General features: G+C 40.3%; 1 long non-coding RNA gene across 3 annotated transcripts in view; it reads right to left on the bottom strand.

Annotated features, from left to right (window-relative positions):
- Nucleotides 1-5,574, bottom strand: part of LOC129646528 (uncharacterized) — a 287,290-nt gene extending 281,716 nt beyond the window's left edge. For all 3 annotated transcript variants that reach the window (XR_008712004.1, XR_008712007.1, XR_008712006.1), the window contains exon 1: nucleotides 4,289-5,574. This is a non-coding gene — a long non-coding RNA (uncharacterized LOC129646528). The remainder of the gene's footprint in view (nucleotides 1-4,288) is intronic.
- Between the last annotated feature and the right edge of the window lie 13,220 nt (nucleotides 5,575-18,794).

Here is an 18,794-nt window from a genome sequence, read left to right as displayed (position 1 = left end):
ATTTTTAAAAAGTCAGAGAATTTTACATATATCACAGTCCACCCTACTGTAAAATGCAAAACTATGTGAATTTACATCCATATCTACATGTTGTTTGTTGTTCTTTTAGTTGCTAAGTCATGTCTGACTCTTTTGCGACCCCATGAACTGTAGCCTGCCAGGCTCTTCTGTCCATGGGATTTCCCAGGCAAGAATACTGGAGTGGGTTGCCATTTCCTTCTCTAGGGGATTCTCCTGACCCCAGGATTGAACCCATGTCTCCTGCATTGGCAGGCTGATTATCACTGAGCCACCTGGGAAGCCCTTCCATATCTATATATCTAAGTCCATATCTATATCTATATATTTAATCTACATCTAATATGTATATACATATGAGATAAATAGAAAAATGTTTACTAAGACACTCATCAAAAATGTTAATGGCTACAACTAAAGAGAGGAGTGGGCATGTGGATTACCCTTTGTAGAGAAACTTCACATTTATTCTAATAATTTTCATATAATTGAAACATTGTTAAGTTAATAAATAATTTAAAGGAAGAAGTGGGATAGGGTGGAAAGAGTGATGGAGGAGGATGGAATACAGGTTTGGGACCCAGATTTGACTATGTCTGAATTCTAATAGGGTCACCAATCCCATCCAAGCCATGTTAGGCACTTCCTCTTGAGGCCTGCCTTCTGAGTTCCAATCCTAATACTGTGCAGGATGATTCTTAAAGTTTTTGTTTTTGAAAAGTTTGGATGATATGTTTTAATATTATGATATAATGATATGCATGAGAGATCCACTATGGAGATGAAACAGAGCTTGAATGACTTTTGATGAAAGTTACAGATCAAAAGAATGCCCCCAACAAATCATGAAAAGAAGGTCCTGGAGAGCATATGAATGAAACACAAAGAGTATTCCAGACAAATCTCAGTTGTCTAACACCAGACAAATCAAGCCATCTCAGTTGCACATGGTCTTAAGTAATGAGGGTAGAAAAGGACAGGTAAGCAAAAGAGCGGAATGAGCTAATGACTGATCAGAGGGTTGAAAAGTTTGTTGAAGCAATCTAGGTAAAATATGCTTTACAATGCATCCTAAGTGACAGCAATGAGAAAACCTACAACCATCCTCATCTAACAGAGTCAAGGGAGATAAGAGCTCCCTTGAAGAGTGAGGCACTGGCCTCATTTTTTCCCAAAAATCTTAACTCCACAAATAAAGAAAACACATTTCTGCTACTAGTAAATAAAAGATCTCATTCTGAAGTAGCTCCGACTATAATAAATGTAATAATTTAACTCAATACAGTTAGTGATGCCAACATATTCCAAGCTGTCTCATGTGTCTTCTGAGTCACTAATTTTTCCAAAGGTCATTGAATTTTAAAGCAGAGATAGACCTTAAAGACTATCTTATAAACTTTTTATTTTTAAAGTGAAAAACAAAATACAGACACAGAGAGTGGTGGAATGCAGTCGAGGGGTCAAAAGACTGGGGTGTGGTCCCAGCTCTCCCCCGAGGACTTACACTACCATTGCGTGCTTACTCACTCAGTTGTATCTGACTCTTTGTGAGCCCATGGATTGCAGTCTGCCAGACTCCTCTGCCATGGGATTTTTCAGGCAAGAATACTGGAGCTGGTAGCCATTCGCTTCTCCAGGTGATCTTTCCAACCCAGCGATCTAACTCATGTCTCCTGCATTGCAGGCAGATTCTTTATCTGCTGAGCTATTGGGGAAGCCCTTATTACATTCAGGAAGGGGCTTCCCAAGTGGCTCAGTGGTAAAGAATCCACCTGCCAATGCAGGAGATGTGGGTTCAACCCCTGAGTTGGGAAGATCCCCTCGAAAAGGGGATGGCTACCCACTCCAGTATTCTTGTCTGGAAAATCCCATGGACAGAGGAGCCTAGTGGGCTACAGTCCATGGGGTCACAAAGAGTCAGATACAACTGAGCACTACATACACACACACACCTTTAGGAAGTCAGTTACATCTTCTAGAACTCTGCCACCTCCTCTGGAAAATGAGCGCTTCCAAATACGTTCTACCCCTGAATTCCCTAGCATATTGACACTGTTGTGAATTATTTCTGTTAGGAAAACATTTTTTAGCTATAGATAAGTTATCATACCCTTCCATTTTACTTGCGGATTGCCTGTGGCCTAGAAACACTGAATTACTTGGTTGTGCTCTTGCATCAAAACACTTGCATAAAGGAATTTGAGAAATTTCATACTTTCTAAAGCTAAATAGTTTCTTTATCCTCATTTTTAAAATGTTATACATGCTTATTTTTAAAATTAAAATGTACAAAAAATATTATAAGCAGATCACCTGAAATTTTATCATCTAGAAATAAAATAGTAGAAATTTTGGGGGAAATGCATCTCTAAATACCTCCCTTTCTATGTTTCCAGCAATCCCATCTCCCATTGAAGGGAACAAGTCAAGAATATATTTCATTAAAAATTTTTATTTATCAAACATACTAATGGTACCAAGAGTGTGAATATGGCTGAGATACGTGAAGAAATGCTATGAATGGAGCTTTTTGGAGAGTAAGTTTCAAAATTCAACTTTTTTCACTAAGAATGAAAAATATGGAAACTGGGGGGCAGTCCCAAGATGGCAGAGGAATAGGACAGGGAGACCACTTTCTCCCCACATATTCATCAAAAGTTCATTTGAATGCTGAGCAACTTCCACAAAACAACTTCTGTACACTGGCGGAGGACACCAGGCACCCAGGAAGCCAGCCCTTTCTCTTTGAAAGGATGTAGGACAAAATATAAAAGACAAAAAGAGAGACAAAACAGTTAGGGATGAAGACCTGTCCTGGGGAGAGAGTTGTAAAAGAGGAGACGTTTCCAAACAGTAGGAAACCCTCTCACAGACAGGTCCATGGGGAGTTTTGGAATCTCAGAGGGCAACATAACCGGGAGGAAACAAACAAACAAACAAAAACAAACACAGAATACGCGCCTAACTGTAACTGTCAGTGAAGAAGTAGCCCAGAGGCTCACGTCAGCCACCAGCGAACAGGGGCTGGACAGGGAGGCGCGGCCTGCACAATCAATGCTTAGGGTAAGAACCAGGCCTGAATGCCCTGAGGACAATCTGAGGGAGCTAACATAAGATAGTAACCAAAACTGTGGGATTGCCAGAGGAAAAAATAAAAAAGAGAGAACTTTCCCATGAAAGGCTCTAATGCGCAGCCTAGCCTACTCATAGAACAAAAGATTGAGTGAATACCAAAGGAGAGCTACATACAGGCCCTTCCCCACTGCCAGAGGCAGAGAGACAGCCAGAGCCAGAAGAAAAGGGGCTGCTGCAATCTCGGGCCCAGAGCTTGGCATCCTCCACTAAACTGTGAGCAGGCTCCCAGTTACTAACCACGTCTTCCTGGGAACCTGGACGGTTGACATCTGCCAGGGGGTCACAGCCTGAGATCGGCTCCCCAGAGACACATGGCACACCTGAGACAGTGCTCTCGCGACGCACCTAGGAAACCTAGCAGCTGGGAACGGGGAAATGATTAAGATGCACGGCCCACCTGTGACAGTACACTCGCCAAGCACCTGAGCTGCTCTGACCTGAGAAGGGCACAAAATGCACACCCAACCGAGACTGTGCCCTGGCAGAGTACCCGACAACCAGAGCAGCTTAGACCTGGGAAGTGTACGAAACACCGGCCCGCTTTGGACAGTACCCCTGCAGGGCACCCTGGAGCCTGAGCAGTATAGACCCAGGAAGCACATTCCGCCTTGAGCTGGGGCAAACCCAGTGTGGTCCATACACTGAGAGCACTCCCCACACAGGCCAGTGATATTTGTTTGCAGTGTCCCTCCCTCCCCACAACACAACTGAACAAGTGCGCCTAAATAAGTGACCACCTTCACCTCCTGTGTCAGGGCAGAAATTAGACACTGAAGAGACTTGCAAACAGAAGCCAAAATAAACGAAGACATGGGAACTGCTCTGGAAGTGACAGGTGCAACAGATTAAAACCCCGTAGTTAATATTGACTAAGTTTTGGAGGGGGCCTATAGACAGACCTTGAGCGGAGAAGGCAATTGCCCGGGTCCAGCCCCAGCTGATCCAGGGTATTCGAAGGAGAGACGGCATAGGCGAGGGTCAGGAAACAACTGCTTAATTACACTTTAATTAAGGATACAAAGAGTAATAGAATGAGGATAGCTCAGTAGGAAAATTCAGTGGAGAAAGGAGGCTGAGTAGCTTGGTTTACGCGGGAGACCAATAAACTTCAAGACAAGAAGTTTGCACCACTTACATAGGCCGCAGGCGTCCTTCCGTTCTCCCGAAGGAGAGGAGACACTGAGGCCTCCCCGGTCGGATATTAGAAGCCCAGGCATAATTAGCAAGCATGGCGGGTTCCGCACTCCAGATGGAGACTCAGCCAGAAGTTGAAAGAGAGAGCGACATGGGGAGACCAAGTTTCAGTGAACAAGGCCTGCACTTTATTTTCCAAAGTAGTTTTTATACCTTAAGTTATGCATAGAGGATAATGGGGGAAGGGGTGGAGTCATGCAAGGACAGCAGTTCCTGGTTCTAATTGAAGCCAGGCTTTCAAACTTATCATATGCAAAAGTTCAGGTGATTGACATCATCTTCTGGCCTGGAGGCCTGTTAACATTTTAAGAAACTTATTTTTCTCTAAAGGTGATTATTCCAAAGTCAGGCACCAGCCTCCCAAAAAGCATTGGACAAAGCTGCATTTTACATTTCTATACACCCATTATATCAATCAATACACTGCCAAGGACACAGTAGGTAAGGAGTATGGAGACTTAGCAGCAAACATTGGCCCAACAAGTGAAAAACCCTTCACCAATACAATTTCTAATCAATCTTTTAACTACTCAAAGGAATCTGTGTTTAGGCAGTTTAGAACATCTCCTGCCTCTCACAGTTGGGAGGCTCTGAACAATCACATGTGGCCGGAAAAACCTATTCAGGCAGGCTAGAGGATTTCCAAAGGAGTTTGTAGGTTGAAACACTGTCACACCCAGGAATTATTAACTGGAGCTGTAAGCTAACTCACTTTTCAGAGAGAGGTAGTGGGGGACAGCCCCCCGTAAAGTCAGAGGTGTAGGTGAAAGCACAAAGCAGAAAGTAGGCAGACTCTGGTTTTCGGGGTAGATGCTCGAGAATTTCCAGGGGGACTCCTGAGGCTAGATCCCGCCTTTGCGTATGCCGAGCCTCCTTCCTCATGACCTTTGTCATGGGTGGAGTTCCTCACGCTGGCTCCCGGCAGTGATAGAATTCCAGTTGAGCTATTCCAGATCCTGAAAGATGATGCTGTGGAAAGTGCTGCACTCAATATGCAATATGCACTCAATATGCAATATGCCGGCTCCCGGCAGGCAATGGCATCCCACTCCAGTACTCTTGCCTGGAAAATCCCAAGGACGGAGGAGCCTGGTAGGTTGCAGTCCATGGGGTCGCTAAGAGTCGGACAGGACTGAGCGACTTCACTTTCACTTTTCACGCATTGGAGAAGGAAATGGCAACCCACTCCAGTGTTCTTGCCTGGAGAATCCCAGGGACAGAGGAGCCTGGTGGGCTGCCGTCTATGGGGTTGCACAGAGTCAGACACGACTGAAGTGACTTAGCAGCAGCAGCAGCATAGACCCTGAGAACAAGTACAAGCTGGAACAAGGAACTATCTGAAACAACTGATCCCACACTGCCCATAAAAGCTCCAGAGAAATTTATAGACACATTTTTACTATTATGACTTTTTAATTTTTTGAAATTTAAGTCCTTTATTACTCCTGCAATGTCCATTTTTATAATCCACTATTACTTTGATCAAGACCATTCCCATGGAAAAGAAATGCAAAAAAGCAAAATGGCTGTCTGGGGAGGCCTTACAAATAGCTGTGAAAAGAAGAGAAGTGAAAAGTAAAGGAGAAAAGGAAAGATATAAACATCTGAATGCAGAGTTCCAAAGAATAGCAAGAAGAGATAAGAAAGCCTTCTTCAGCGATCAGTGAAATAGATCAAAGAAATAGAGGAAAACAACAGAATGGGAAAGACTAGAGATCTCTTCAAGAAAATCAGAGATACCAAAGGAACATTTCATGCAAAGATGGGCTCGATAAAGGACAGAAATGGTATGGACCTAACAGAAGCAGAAGATATTAAGAAGAGATGGCAAGAATACACAGAAGAACTGTACAAAAAAGATCTTCATGACCTGGATAATCACGATGGTGTGATAACTGACCTAGAGTCAGACATCCTGGAATGTGAAGTCAAGTGGGCCTTAGAAAGCATCACTACGAACAAAGCTAGTGGAGGTGATAGAATTCCAGTTGAGCTATTCCAAATCCTGAAAGATGATTTTGTGAAAGTGCTGCACTCAATATGCCAGCAAATTTGGAAAACTCAGCAGTGGCCACAGGACTGGAAAAGGACAGTTTTCATTCCGATCCCAAAGAAAGGCAATGCCAAAGAATGCTCAAACTACCACACAATTGCACTCATCTCACAAGCTAGTAAAGTAATGCTCAAAATTCTCCAAGCCAGGTTTCAGCAATATGTGAACTGTGAACTTCCTGATGTTCAAGCTGGTTTTTGAAAAGGCAGAGGAACCAGAGATCAAATTGCCAACATCCACTGGATCATGGAAAAATCAAGAGACTTCCAGAAAAGCATCTATTTTTGTTTTATTGACTATGCCAAAGCCTTTGACTGTGTGGATCACAATAAACTGTGGAAAATTCTGAAAGAGATGGGAATACCAGACCACCTGATCTGCCTCTTGAGAAATTTGTATGCAGGTCAGGAAGCAACAGTTAGAACTGGACATGGAACAACAGACTGGTTCCAAACAGGAAAAGGAGTTCATCAAGGCTGTATATTGTCACCCTGCTTATTTAACTTATATGCAGAGTACATCATGAGAAATGCTGGACTGGAGGAAGCACAAGCTGGAATCAAGATTGCCAGGAAAAATATCAATAACCTCAGATATGCAGATGACACCACCCTTATGGCAGAAAGTGAAGAGGAACTCAAAAGCTTCCTGATGAAAGTGAAAGTGGAGAGTGAAAATGTTGGCTTAAAGCTCAACATTCAGAAAATGAAGATCATGGCATCTGGTCCCATCACTTCATGGGAAATAGATGGGGAAACAGTGGAAACGGTGTCAGACTTTATTTTTCTGGGCTCCAAAATCACTGCAGATGGTGACTGCAGCCATGAAATTAAAAGACGCTTACTCCTTGGAAGGAAAGTTATGACCAACCTAGATAGCATATTCAAAAGCAGAGACATTACTTTGCCAACAAAGGTCCGTCTAGTCAAGGCTATGGTTTTTCCTGTGGTCATGTATGGATGTAAGAGTTGGACTGTGAAGAAGGCTGAGCGCCAAAGAATTGATGCTTTTGAACTGTGGTGTTGGAGAAGACTCTTGAGAGTCCCTTGGACTGCAAGGAGAGCCAACCAGTTCATTCTGAAGATCAGCCCTGGGATTTCTTTGGAGGGAATGATGCTAAAGCTGAAACTCCAGTACTTTGGCCACCTCATGCGAAGAGTTGACTCATTGGAAAAGACTCTGATGCTGGGAGGGATTGGGGGCAAGAGGAGAAGGGGACGACAGAGGATGAGATGGCTGGATGGCATCACTGACTCGATGGATGTGAGTCTTAGTGAACTCTGGGAGTGGTGATGGACAGGGAGGCCTGGCATGCTGCGATTCATGGGGTCGCAAAGAGTCGACATGACTGAGTGACTGATCTGATCTGATCTGATTACTTTGCCAAAAGACCCTATTTTTAAAGCAAATTTCATATATATATATATATAAAATAAATTTTGTGATTGATTTTGTTTTGTATTTTTAATATTGGTTTTTTTTTTTGAGAGTCTAATCTCTTCTCTAGATTTTTAATCTTTGCTTTTTGGTATTTGTTATCAATTTTGTACTTTTAAGAATCTAATCTTCAGTATCCATTTTCACTTAGCTGTGTGCTTACTGGCTTGATTGCTGTCTACCCTTTTGACTCTCCCTCTTCTCCTTCTGGTTACCCCTATAACCTCCCTCCCGCTTGTCTTCTCTATGAAACTTTGTGAACCTCTCTGGGTGTTCCAGACTGTGGAGAGCACTTAGAGAATTGATTAATGGCTAGATTGCTCTCTCCCCTTTTCACCTCCCCTCTTTTCCTCCTCGTCACCTCTATCTCCCTCCTCCCTCTTCTCTTCTCCATGTAACTCTGTGAACCTCTCTGGGTGTCCCTCTCTGTGGAGAATTGTTTCACCATTAACCTAGATGTTTTATCATCTGTGCTGTATGGATGGAGAAGTCTTGAGGCTACTGTAAGAATAAGACTGAAAGCCAGAGGCAGGAGGCTTAACTTCAAAACTTGAGAACATCAGAGAACTCCTGATTCCAGGGAACATTAATAGACAAAAGCTCACCCAAAAGCCTCCATACTTACACTGAAACCAAGCTCCACCCAAGAACCAAAAAGGCCCAGAGGAAGACATACCACACTAATTCTCCAGCAAAGCAGGCAACATAGCTCTGAGCATTAAAAGACAGGCTGCTCAAAGTCATGCCAAACCCATAGACACCCCAAAACTGACTACTGGACACTCCATTGCACTTCAGAGAGAAGAGATCCAGCTCCACCCACCAGAACACAGATGCAAGCTCCGCTAACCAGGAAACTTTGACAAGCCACTCGCCCAACCCCACCCACAGGGAGCAGGCTCCACAATAAGAGGAACCATGAACTTCCAGCCTACAGAAAGGGCACCCCAAACACAGCAATCTAAACAAAGTTAAAAGGCAGAGAAATATTCAGCAGATAAAGGCACATGATAAACGCCCACCAAACCAAACAAAAAAGGAGGAGATAAGGAGTCTACCTGAAAAAGAATTCAGAATAATGATAGTAAAGATGACCAAAAATCTTGAAAACAAAATGGAGTTACAGATAAATAGACTAGAGGCAAGGATTGAGAAGATGCAAGAAATGTTTAACAAGAACCTAGAAGAAATAAAGAAGAGTCAATCAATAGTGAATAATACAATAACTGAAATAAAAAGCACTCTGGAGGGAACCAAGAATAGAATAACTGAGGCAGAAGATAGGATAAGTGAGCTGGAAGATAGAATGGTAGGAATAAATGAAGCAGAGAAGAAAACAGAAAAAAAAGAGTTAAAGGAAATGAAGACAACCTCAGAGACCTCTGGGACAATGTTAAATGCCCCAACATTCGAATCATATGAGTCCCAGAAGAAGACAAAAAGAAGGGCATGAGAAAATGCTTGAGGAGATAATAGTTGAAAACTTCCCTAAAATGGGAAAGGAAATAGCCACCCAAGTTCAAAAAACCCAGAGAGTCCCAAACAGGTAAACCCAAGGTGAAACACCCCAAGACACATATTAATCAAACTAATGAAGATGAAACATAAAGAGCAAATATTAAAAGCAGCAAGAGAAAAGCAACAAATAACACACAAGGGAATTCCCCATAAGGATAACAGCTGATCTTTCAATAGAAACTCTTCAGGCCAGAAGGGAATGGCAGGACATACTTAAAGTGATGGAAGAGAAAAAGCTACAACCCAGATTACTATACCCAGCAAGGATCTCATTCAAATATGAAGGAGAAATCAAAAGCTTTACAGACAAGCAAAAGCTGAGAGAATTCAGCACCACAAAACCAGCTCTTCCAACAAATGCTAAAGGATGTTCTCTAGACAGGAAACACAGAAAAGGTTTATAAACTTGAATTCAAAGCAACAAAATAAATGGCAACAGGATCATACTAATCAATAATTATCTCAAATATAAATAAATGCCCCAACCAAAAGACAAAGACTGACTGAATGGATACAAAAACAAGACCTCTATATATGCTGTCTACAAGAGACTGACCTCAAACCTAGGGACACATACAGACTGAAAGTGAAGGGCTGGAAAAAGACATTTCGTGCAAATGGAGACCAAAAGAAAGCAGGAATAGCAACACTCATATCAGATAGAACAGACTTTGAAATAAAGGCCATGAAAAGAGACAAAGAAGGACACTACATAATGATCAAAGGATCAATCCAAGAAGAAGATATAACAATTATAAATATATATGTACCCAACACAGGAGCACCTCAATACATAAGGCAAATGCTAACAAGTGTGAAAGGGGAAATGAACAGTAACACAATAAGAGTGGGAGACTTTAATACCCCACTTACACCTATGGATAGATCAACCAAACAGAAAATTAGCAAGGAAACACAAACTTTAAATGATACAATGGACCACTTAAAGCTAATTGATATCTATAGGACATTTCACCCCAAAACAATGAATTTCACCTTTTCCTCAAATGCACATGGAACATTCTCCAGGATAAACCACATCCTGGGCCATAAATCTAGCTTTGGTAAAATAAAAAAATTGAAATAATTTCAAGCATCTTTTCGGATCAAAATGCAGTAAAATTAGATGTCAACTACAGGGAAAAAAAACTATTAAAAATACACACATATGGAGGCTAAACAACATGCTTCTGAATAACTAACAAATCATGGAAGAAATCAAAAAAGAAATCAAAATATGCATAGAAACAAATGAAAATGAAAATACAACAACCCAAAACCTATTTGATTCAGTAAAAGCAAAGGGGAAGGTTCATAGCAATACAAGCTTACCTCAAGAAACAAGAAAAAAATCAAATAAATAACCTAACATAACACCTAAAGCAACTAGAAAAAGAAGAAACGAAGAACCCCAGGGTTAGTAGAAGGAAAGAAATCATAAAAATTAGAGCAGAAATAAATGAAAAACAAATGAGACTATAGCAAAAATCAACAAAACTAAAAGCTGGTTCTTTGAAAAGATAAATGAAATAGATCATTAGCCAGACTCATCAAGAAAAAAAAAAAAGGGAGAAGAATCAAATCAACAAAATTAGACATGAAAATGGAGAAATCACAACAGACAATACAGAAATATAAAGGATCATAAGAGACTACTATCAGCAACTATATGCCAATAAAATGGACAACTTGGAAGAAATGGATGAATTCTTAGAAAAGTATAACCATCCAAAACTGAACCAGGAAGAAATTGAAAATCTTAACAGACCCATCACAAGCATGGAAATAGAAACTATAATCAAAAATCCTCCAACAAACAAAAGCCCAGAACCAGATAGCCTCAAAGGTGAATTCTACCAAAAATTTAGAGAAGAGCTAACACCTATCCTACTCAAACTCTTCCATAAAATTACAGAGGAAGGTTAACTCCCAAACTCATTCTATGAGGCCACCATCACCTTAATACCAAAAACTACAGGCCAATATCCCTGATGAACATAGATGCAAAAATCCTCAACAAAATTCTAGCAAACAGAATCCAACAATATATTAAAAAGATCATACATAACAATCAAGTGGGCTCTTTGCCAGGGATGCAAGGATTCTTCAGTATTCAAAAATCAATCAATGTGATACACCACATTAACAAATTGAAAGATAAAAATGATATGATTATATCAATAGATGCAGAGAAAGCCTTCAACAAAATTCAATACCCATTTATGATAAAAACTCTCCAGAAAGCAGGCAGAGAAAGAACATACTGCAACATAATAAAAGCCATATATGATAAAGCCACAGCAAACATTATCTTGAATGGTGAAAAATTGAAAGCATTTCCCCTAAAGTCAGGAACACGACAAGGGTGCCCACTCTCACCACTACTATTTAATATACTTTTGTAAGTTTTAGCCACAGCAATCAGAGAAGAAAAAGAAATAAAAGGCCAGAAACAATAAAATTCCTAGAGGAAAACAGGCAAAACACTCTCTGACATAAAACACAGCAAGATCCTCTATGACTCACCTCCCAAAGTAATGGAAATAAAAGCAAAAATGAACAAATGCTGCTGCTGCTGCTAAGTCGCTTCAGTCATGTCCGACTCTGTGCAACCCCAAAGACGGCAGCCCACCAGGCTCCCCCGACCCTGAGATTCTCCAGGCAAGAACACTGGAGTGGGTTGCCATTTCCTTCTCCAACACATGAAAGTGAAGAGTGAAAGTGAAGTCACTCAGTCGTGTCCGACTCTTAGCGACCCCATGGACTGCAGCCTACCAGGCTCCTCCGTCCATGGGATTTTCCAGACAAGAGTACTGGAGTGGGGTGCCATTGCCTTCTCCAAAATGGGACTAAGTTAAACTTAAAGCATTTGTACAATGAAGGAAACTATAAGCAAAGTGAAAAGACACCTTCAGAATGGAAGAAAATAATAGCAAACCAAGCAACTGACAAAAAATTAATCTCAAAAATATACAAGCAGCTCATGTGTCATCACTCACCTAGAGCCAGACATTCTGGAATGTGAAGTCAAGTGGGCCTTAGGAAGCATCACTATGAACAAAACTAGTGGAGGTGATGGAATTCCAATTGAACTATTTCAAATCCTAAAGGATGATGCTGTGAAAGTGCGGCACTCAGTATGCCAGCAAATTTGGAAAACTCTACAGTGGCCACAGGCTACTGGATAAGGTCAGTTTTCATTCCAATCCCAAAGAAAGGCAGTGCCAAAGAATGCTCAAACTACCGCACAATTGCATTCATCTCACACGCTAGTAAAGTAATGTTCAAAATTCTCCAAGCCAGGCTTCAACAATATATGAACCATGAACTTCCAGATGTTTAAGCTGGTTTAAAAAAAGGCAGAGGAACTAGAGATCAAATTGCCAACATCCACTGGATCATCGAAAAAGCAAGAGAGTTCCACGAAAACGTCTACTTCTGCTTTATTTATTATGCCAAAGCCTTTGACTGTGTGGATCACAGTAAACTGTGGAAAATTCTTCAAGAAATGGGCATACCAGACCACCTGACCTGCCTCTTGAGAAATCTGTATGCAGGTCAGGAAGCAACAGTTAGAACTGGACATGGAACAACAGACTGGTTCCAAATAGGGAAAGGAGTATGTCAAGGCTGTATATTGTCACCCTGCTTATTTAACTTGTATGCAGAGTACATCATGAAAAGCACTGGGATGGATGAAGCACAAGCTAGAATCAAGATTGCTGGGATAAATATCAATAAACTCATATATGCAGATGACACGACCCTTATGACAGAAAGCAAAGAACTAAAGAGCCTCTTGATGAAAGTGAAAGAGGACAGTGACAATGTTGGCTTAAAGCTCAACATTCAAAAAACTAAGATCATGGCATCTGGTCCCATCACTTAATGGCAAATAGATGGGGAAACAGTGGCAGACTTTATTTTGGGGGGCTCCAAAATCATTGCAGATGGTGACTGTAGCCATGAAATCAAAAGACACTTACTGCTTGGAAGGAAAGTTATGACCAACCCAGACAGTGTATTACAAAGCAGAGACATTACTTTGCCAACAAAGATCTGTCTAGTCAAGGTTATGGTTTTTCCAGTAGTCATGTATGGATGTGAGAGTTGGACTATAAAGAGGGCTGAGTGCCAAAAAATTGATGCTTTTGAACTGTGGTGTTGGAGAAGACTCTTGAGAGTCGCTTGGACTGCAAGGAGATCCAATCAGTCCATCCTAATGGAAATCAGTCCTGAATATTCATTGGAAGGACTGATGTTGAAGCTGAAACTCCAATACTTTGGCCACCTGCTGAGAAGAGCTGACTCATTTGAAAAGACCCTGATGCTGGGAACGATTGAGACCAGGAGGAGAAGGGGACAACAGAGGATGAGATGGTTGGATGGTATCGCCTACTGGATGGACATGAGTTTGGGTATACTCCAGGAGTTGGTGATGGACAGGAAGGCCTGTTGTGCTGCAGTCCATGGGGTCACAAAGAGCCAGACATGAATGAGTGACTGAACTAATGTGAACATGTAGCTCAAAACCAGAAAAATAAATGACCCAATCAAAAAATGGGCCAAAGAACTAAACAGACATTTCTCCAAAGAAGACATACAGATGGCTAACAAACACATGAAAAGATGCTCAACATCACTCATTATCAGAGAAATGCAAATCAAAACTACAATGAAGTACCATCTTATGCTGGTCAGAATGGCTGCTATCAAAAAGTCTACAAACAATAAATGCTGGAGAGGGTGTGGAGAAAAGGGAAAATTCTTACATTTTTGGTGGGAATGCAAACTGTACAGCCACTATGGAGAACATTGTGAAGATTCCTTTAAAAACTGGAAATAGAACTGCCATACAATCCAGCAATCCCACTGCAAGGCATATACACTGAGGAAACCAGAATTGAAAGAGACATGCATACCCCAATGTTCATAACAGCACTTTTTACAACAGCTAGGACATGGAAGCAACCTAGATGTCCATCGGCAAACAAATAGATAAGAAAGTAGTGGTACATATACATAATGGAATATTACTCAGCTATTAAAAAGCATGCATTTGAATCAGTTCTAATGAGATGGATGACACCGGAGCCTATTATACAGAGTGAAGTAAGTCAGAAAGAAAAACAACAATACAGTATGCTAATGCATACATATGGAATTTAGAAAGACGGTAATGACAACCCTAATGACAGCAAAGAGACATAGATAAAAAGAATAGACTTTTGAACTCTGTGGGAGAAGGCAAGGGTGGGATGATTTGAGAGAATAGCATTGAAACATGTATATTACCATATGTGAAACAGACGACCAGTCCAAGTTCGATGCATGAAACAGGGCACTCAAAACCAGAGCACTGGGACAACCCAGAGGGATGGGATGGGGAGGGAGGTGGGAGGGGGGTTCAGGATGGGGGACACATGTATACCCGTGACTGATTCTTGTCAATGTATGGCAAAAACTACCACAATATTTTAAAGTAATTAGCCTCCAATTAAATTATTTTTTAAGATAAGAAAAAAAAGAAAAATATGAAACCTATTGGTTTGATCCAGTAAGACCAATAAGACCACTATAAAGAAATCCTTATAGGGATACAAAAAACAAGCCCTTAGTAGAAATGTCCAGGGCCTAGGGACATTGAAATCTACCAAACCTGGCTTGCTCTTGAGTGGCTGAGAAGGTCCAGGCTGAGGTGGTGTTCAGAGCTGAGACAGGGGAAACATTCTTCCCTCATCCATCAGCAGAACATTTTGGCTTTCTGGAAGGATTCTGCTGTAGGGCCAGGAGCAGTGACCAGAAATAGAGGTTCAGACTTGGTCGTGTCATATTTGATGGGAATTATGATGTGCTCCAGCTATGGATCTGATAATGTTGGCCACTCGGGGTGGGGGATGGGGTGGGGGAGACAAAAACGTTGCAACCTCAAGTCTTTGGTTTGGCAACAGATGACCCTGACAAGGAACCAGTTTTTAGTTGTATTTATCTGATGTGTGCTCAGCTTCAAGGAAACACAGCTGAGATCTGACTCTTTCTGTAAGCCAAAATTAATCTGAACTGATACTATAAGATACTATACAAAGAACCTTGGTAATTTGCTGAGACCATTATGGTAGAGGGAATCCTAGGAAGAAAAAAGGATATTTCAGTTCAGAGGCAAACTGGGGACTTGGATATTCAAAAGGCTTTTATTATTATTATTATTATTTCTTTTCTTTCTTTCTTTCTTTATTTTTGGCTCTGCTGGGTTTTCGTTGCTGGGCAGGCTTTTCTCTAGTTGCAGTGCACGGGTTTCTTACGGCAGTGGTTTCTCTTCATGTGGAGCATTGGCTCTAGTAGTTGCTGTTCCCATGCTCCAGAGCACAGGCTCAAGAGTTGTAGTGCACAGGTTTAGTTGCTCCTCAGCATGTGGGACCTTCCTGAACCAGGGATTGAACCTGTGTATCCTACATTGGCAGGCTGATTGTTTACCACTGAGCCACCAGGGAAGCCCAGACTTGAGCTTTCTAGTATGCGAATTTAAAAGGAGCTATAACATCTTATTTTTGAACCACAAGCTCATAAAATGAGTTATATCAATCACATATATGTTACATGCATATTTTTAAATAAATGGTAGCATATTGTACATGCCATGGGAGAGACAACTTTTTCATTCAATTTTATGTTGTGACTGTCATGCTATGTTAATTAATGTAGACCGGCACCCTTATCAATGGTTCCTACTATTCTAAAATAAATATATGCACCATATGTTAAATGTTTTCTTATTAAGGTTCACTAAATGTGAGTCTTCTTACTTTGTCAGTATTATTAATAAAGCAATGTTCACTCATTAATGATCCTTCAATAATAATCATTATTAGACACTTATCTTCTGACATTTAGTTTATCATTTCCTTTTTTGGCTTCATTTTCCCTTAAAACAATTTCCTAGAAGTGGAATCGTTAGATCAAAAAGGATAAAAATTTATCTTTTTGGTGCCTTCGGCCAAATAGCCCTTGAGAAATATTGTACTAATTTGTACTCTATTAGAGTGTCCATTTTCCTATGTTCTATTTACGTGTTGTGTTACCAATCTTTTTTATACACAAATTTAGTAAGTGGGGGGGGTGATATATTTTTTATAGAGTATCGGAAATGTTGATCATATTTCCCATGTTTCTTGGCCATTTTTATTTATCCTATTGTGAATTATCTCTTTATGTCCTTTGTATGCTTTTTCTATGGGGACAGAAATGTTTTCTCAATATTTTATAGGAGTTTTAACAAATATTTTAGAGATATTAATCCTTATCTACAAAGCAAACTTTCCCCACTTTTTCACTCTTTAAACTTTGCTTCAAGACATTTTTCCATGTGAATGTTTATCATTTTAAGGAGTCAAGCCTATCATCCTTTTGTGACAAGTTTTCTACCTGGGATGTTATACTTTAAAAAGTTCTTCTTCAGCCTCAAAAGAACTAAAACATCTATATTTTAATCTAGTATGCATATGGTATAATTTTTACATTTAAGCTATCGATTGATCTAAGCGTCAGCTTTTATCAGTGTCTAGCTACTTCTTCTAACAAGATTTCCTGAATAATTAATTTTTGATAATTGATAATTGATAATTTTAATAATTGATTTTTTCTTATCACTTAAAATGCTAGATTTCCAAATATCTTTGGAACATTTTATGGAATTTGTGTTTTATTTCACTTTTCTGTTAGTTCATCACCCTCCCAAAACTGCATGGTTTGATTTGTTGCTGTTCAGTCACTAAGTCGTGTCCAACGCTTTGCAACTCCATGGACTGCCACATGCCAGGCTTCCCTGTCCTTCACTATCTCGTGGAATTTGCTCACACTCACATTCATTGAATCAGGGTTGCCATCCAACCATCTCATTCTCTGTCACCCCATTCTCCTTCTACCCTCAATCTTTTGCATCATCAGTGTCTTTTCCAATGAATCGGCTCTTTGCATCACATGGCCAAAGAACTGGAATTTCAGCTTCAGCATCCGTCCTTCCAATGAATATTCAGGGTTGATTTCCCTTAGAGTTAACTGGTTTGATTTCCTTGCTGTCCAAGGGACTCTCAAGAGTCTTCTCTAGCACCACAGTTCAAAAGTATCAATTCTTCAACACTCAGCCTTCTTTATGGTCCAACTCTGACATCCATACATGACTACTGGAAAAACCATAGCTTTGACTATATGGCAAAGTGATTTCTCTTCTTTGTAATATGCTGTCTAGGTTTGTCATAGGTTTTCTTCCAAGGAGCAAGCGTCTTTTAATTTCATGGCTGCAGATGATTTGATTACTGATAGTTTAAATATGCTTAATAACAATGAATCCTTTGTAAACATTCAAGAAATTTTAATAAGTCCTAAGAAACTCAGAGGTGTGATATGAACACAGGAAAGTAGACGACTATTGGCATGAACTGGGTAGTGAACATCTATGCAACATCACAGGTCCAGATGATCATGTAAATAAAGCCATCCAGAAATAGCAAATTTCTTATTCAGTGAATTTGGAGAGAAGTCTTAAAGAATACGTGAAGGTGTCAATAAATTTAGCTGGTGTAAAACTGTCTATATGATGAGACCTATCAGGAAATTCTCATCAAGACTTTTCCATAATTTTAACACTACCTTTAAATTTTCCATGGGTGTTAAATAAAATCTTATTTGCAGAGCATCATCTTTCTTCTCAGATGCCTCATCAATATAGTTCTAGGAATTGTTTTCTAGAACTTCTTGTGTAAGGTCATTTCCCCCCTACATTTTCCTCCTACATAAGGTCATTTCCTCCTCCAAAATCTTCACAGAGAATTTGTGCTTTTGCTGTATATTACAGAGCTCCTGGAACTTCTAAGAACCCAGACAATCAATTTTTAGAATATTCCAACTCACACACTCAGTACTGAATAAGAAGCATCACTTGTAAAAGCTACCAACTTCCCCAATTTTGGAAACACATAGGAGGGACATTTCTGGAAGTAAATGGAGGTAATTTGAGCCTTAAGCAAAGAGTAGGAAAGAGGTCCTAGAAAGATGGTCTTGACCTTGACCTTAAAGAAAGAACAAGTAGACATCTCACTGCCTAAGTCCCTAGGTTATTAATACAAATAAGAAAAAAGTAATAAATTAGGAGAGGTATACCTAGAATAAAGCTGCAGCTGGAGTGGGGTTACCCCTTGTATGGTGCTGGGACTGAATCTTGGCCATAATTTTGGCCACAATTTTGATCTTATCAACCTGTCAAATAATGTAGGGTAATAAATCCTGAATCCAGTGGGTGATCATGAAATCCAATGTGAAGCTTTGAAATCAAAACAGGGGTACCCTGTTCACAAGATAATTGCTACCTGGGGATATCCAGAAAATTTAGAAGGATTCTTATTTCATCATGCCACTAACAATAATAAAAATGTTATCCATCCTA

The sequence above is a fragment of the Bubalus kerabau genome, chromosome 3 (genome assembly GCF_029407905.1).
Source record: "Bubalus kerabau isolate K-KA32 ecotype Philippines breed swamp buffalo chromosome 3, PCC_UOA_SB_1v2, whole genome shotgun sequence".
In the NCBI taxonomy this organism is placed as follows: domain Eukaryota; kingdom Metazoa; phylum Chordata; class Mammalia; order Artiodactyla; family Bovidae; genus Bubalus; species Bubalus kerabau.
Note: the sequence above shows the minus strand (reverse complement) of the source record. Positions and strands in the feature narration are given on the sequence as shown.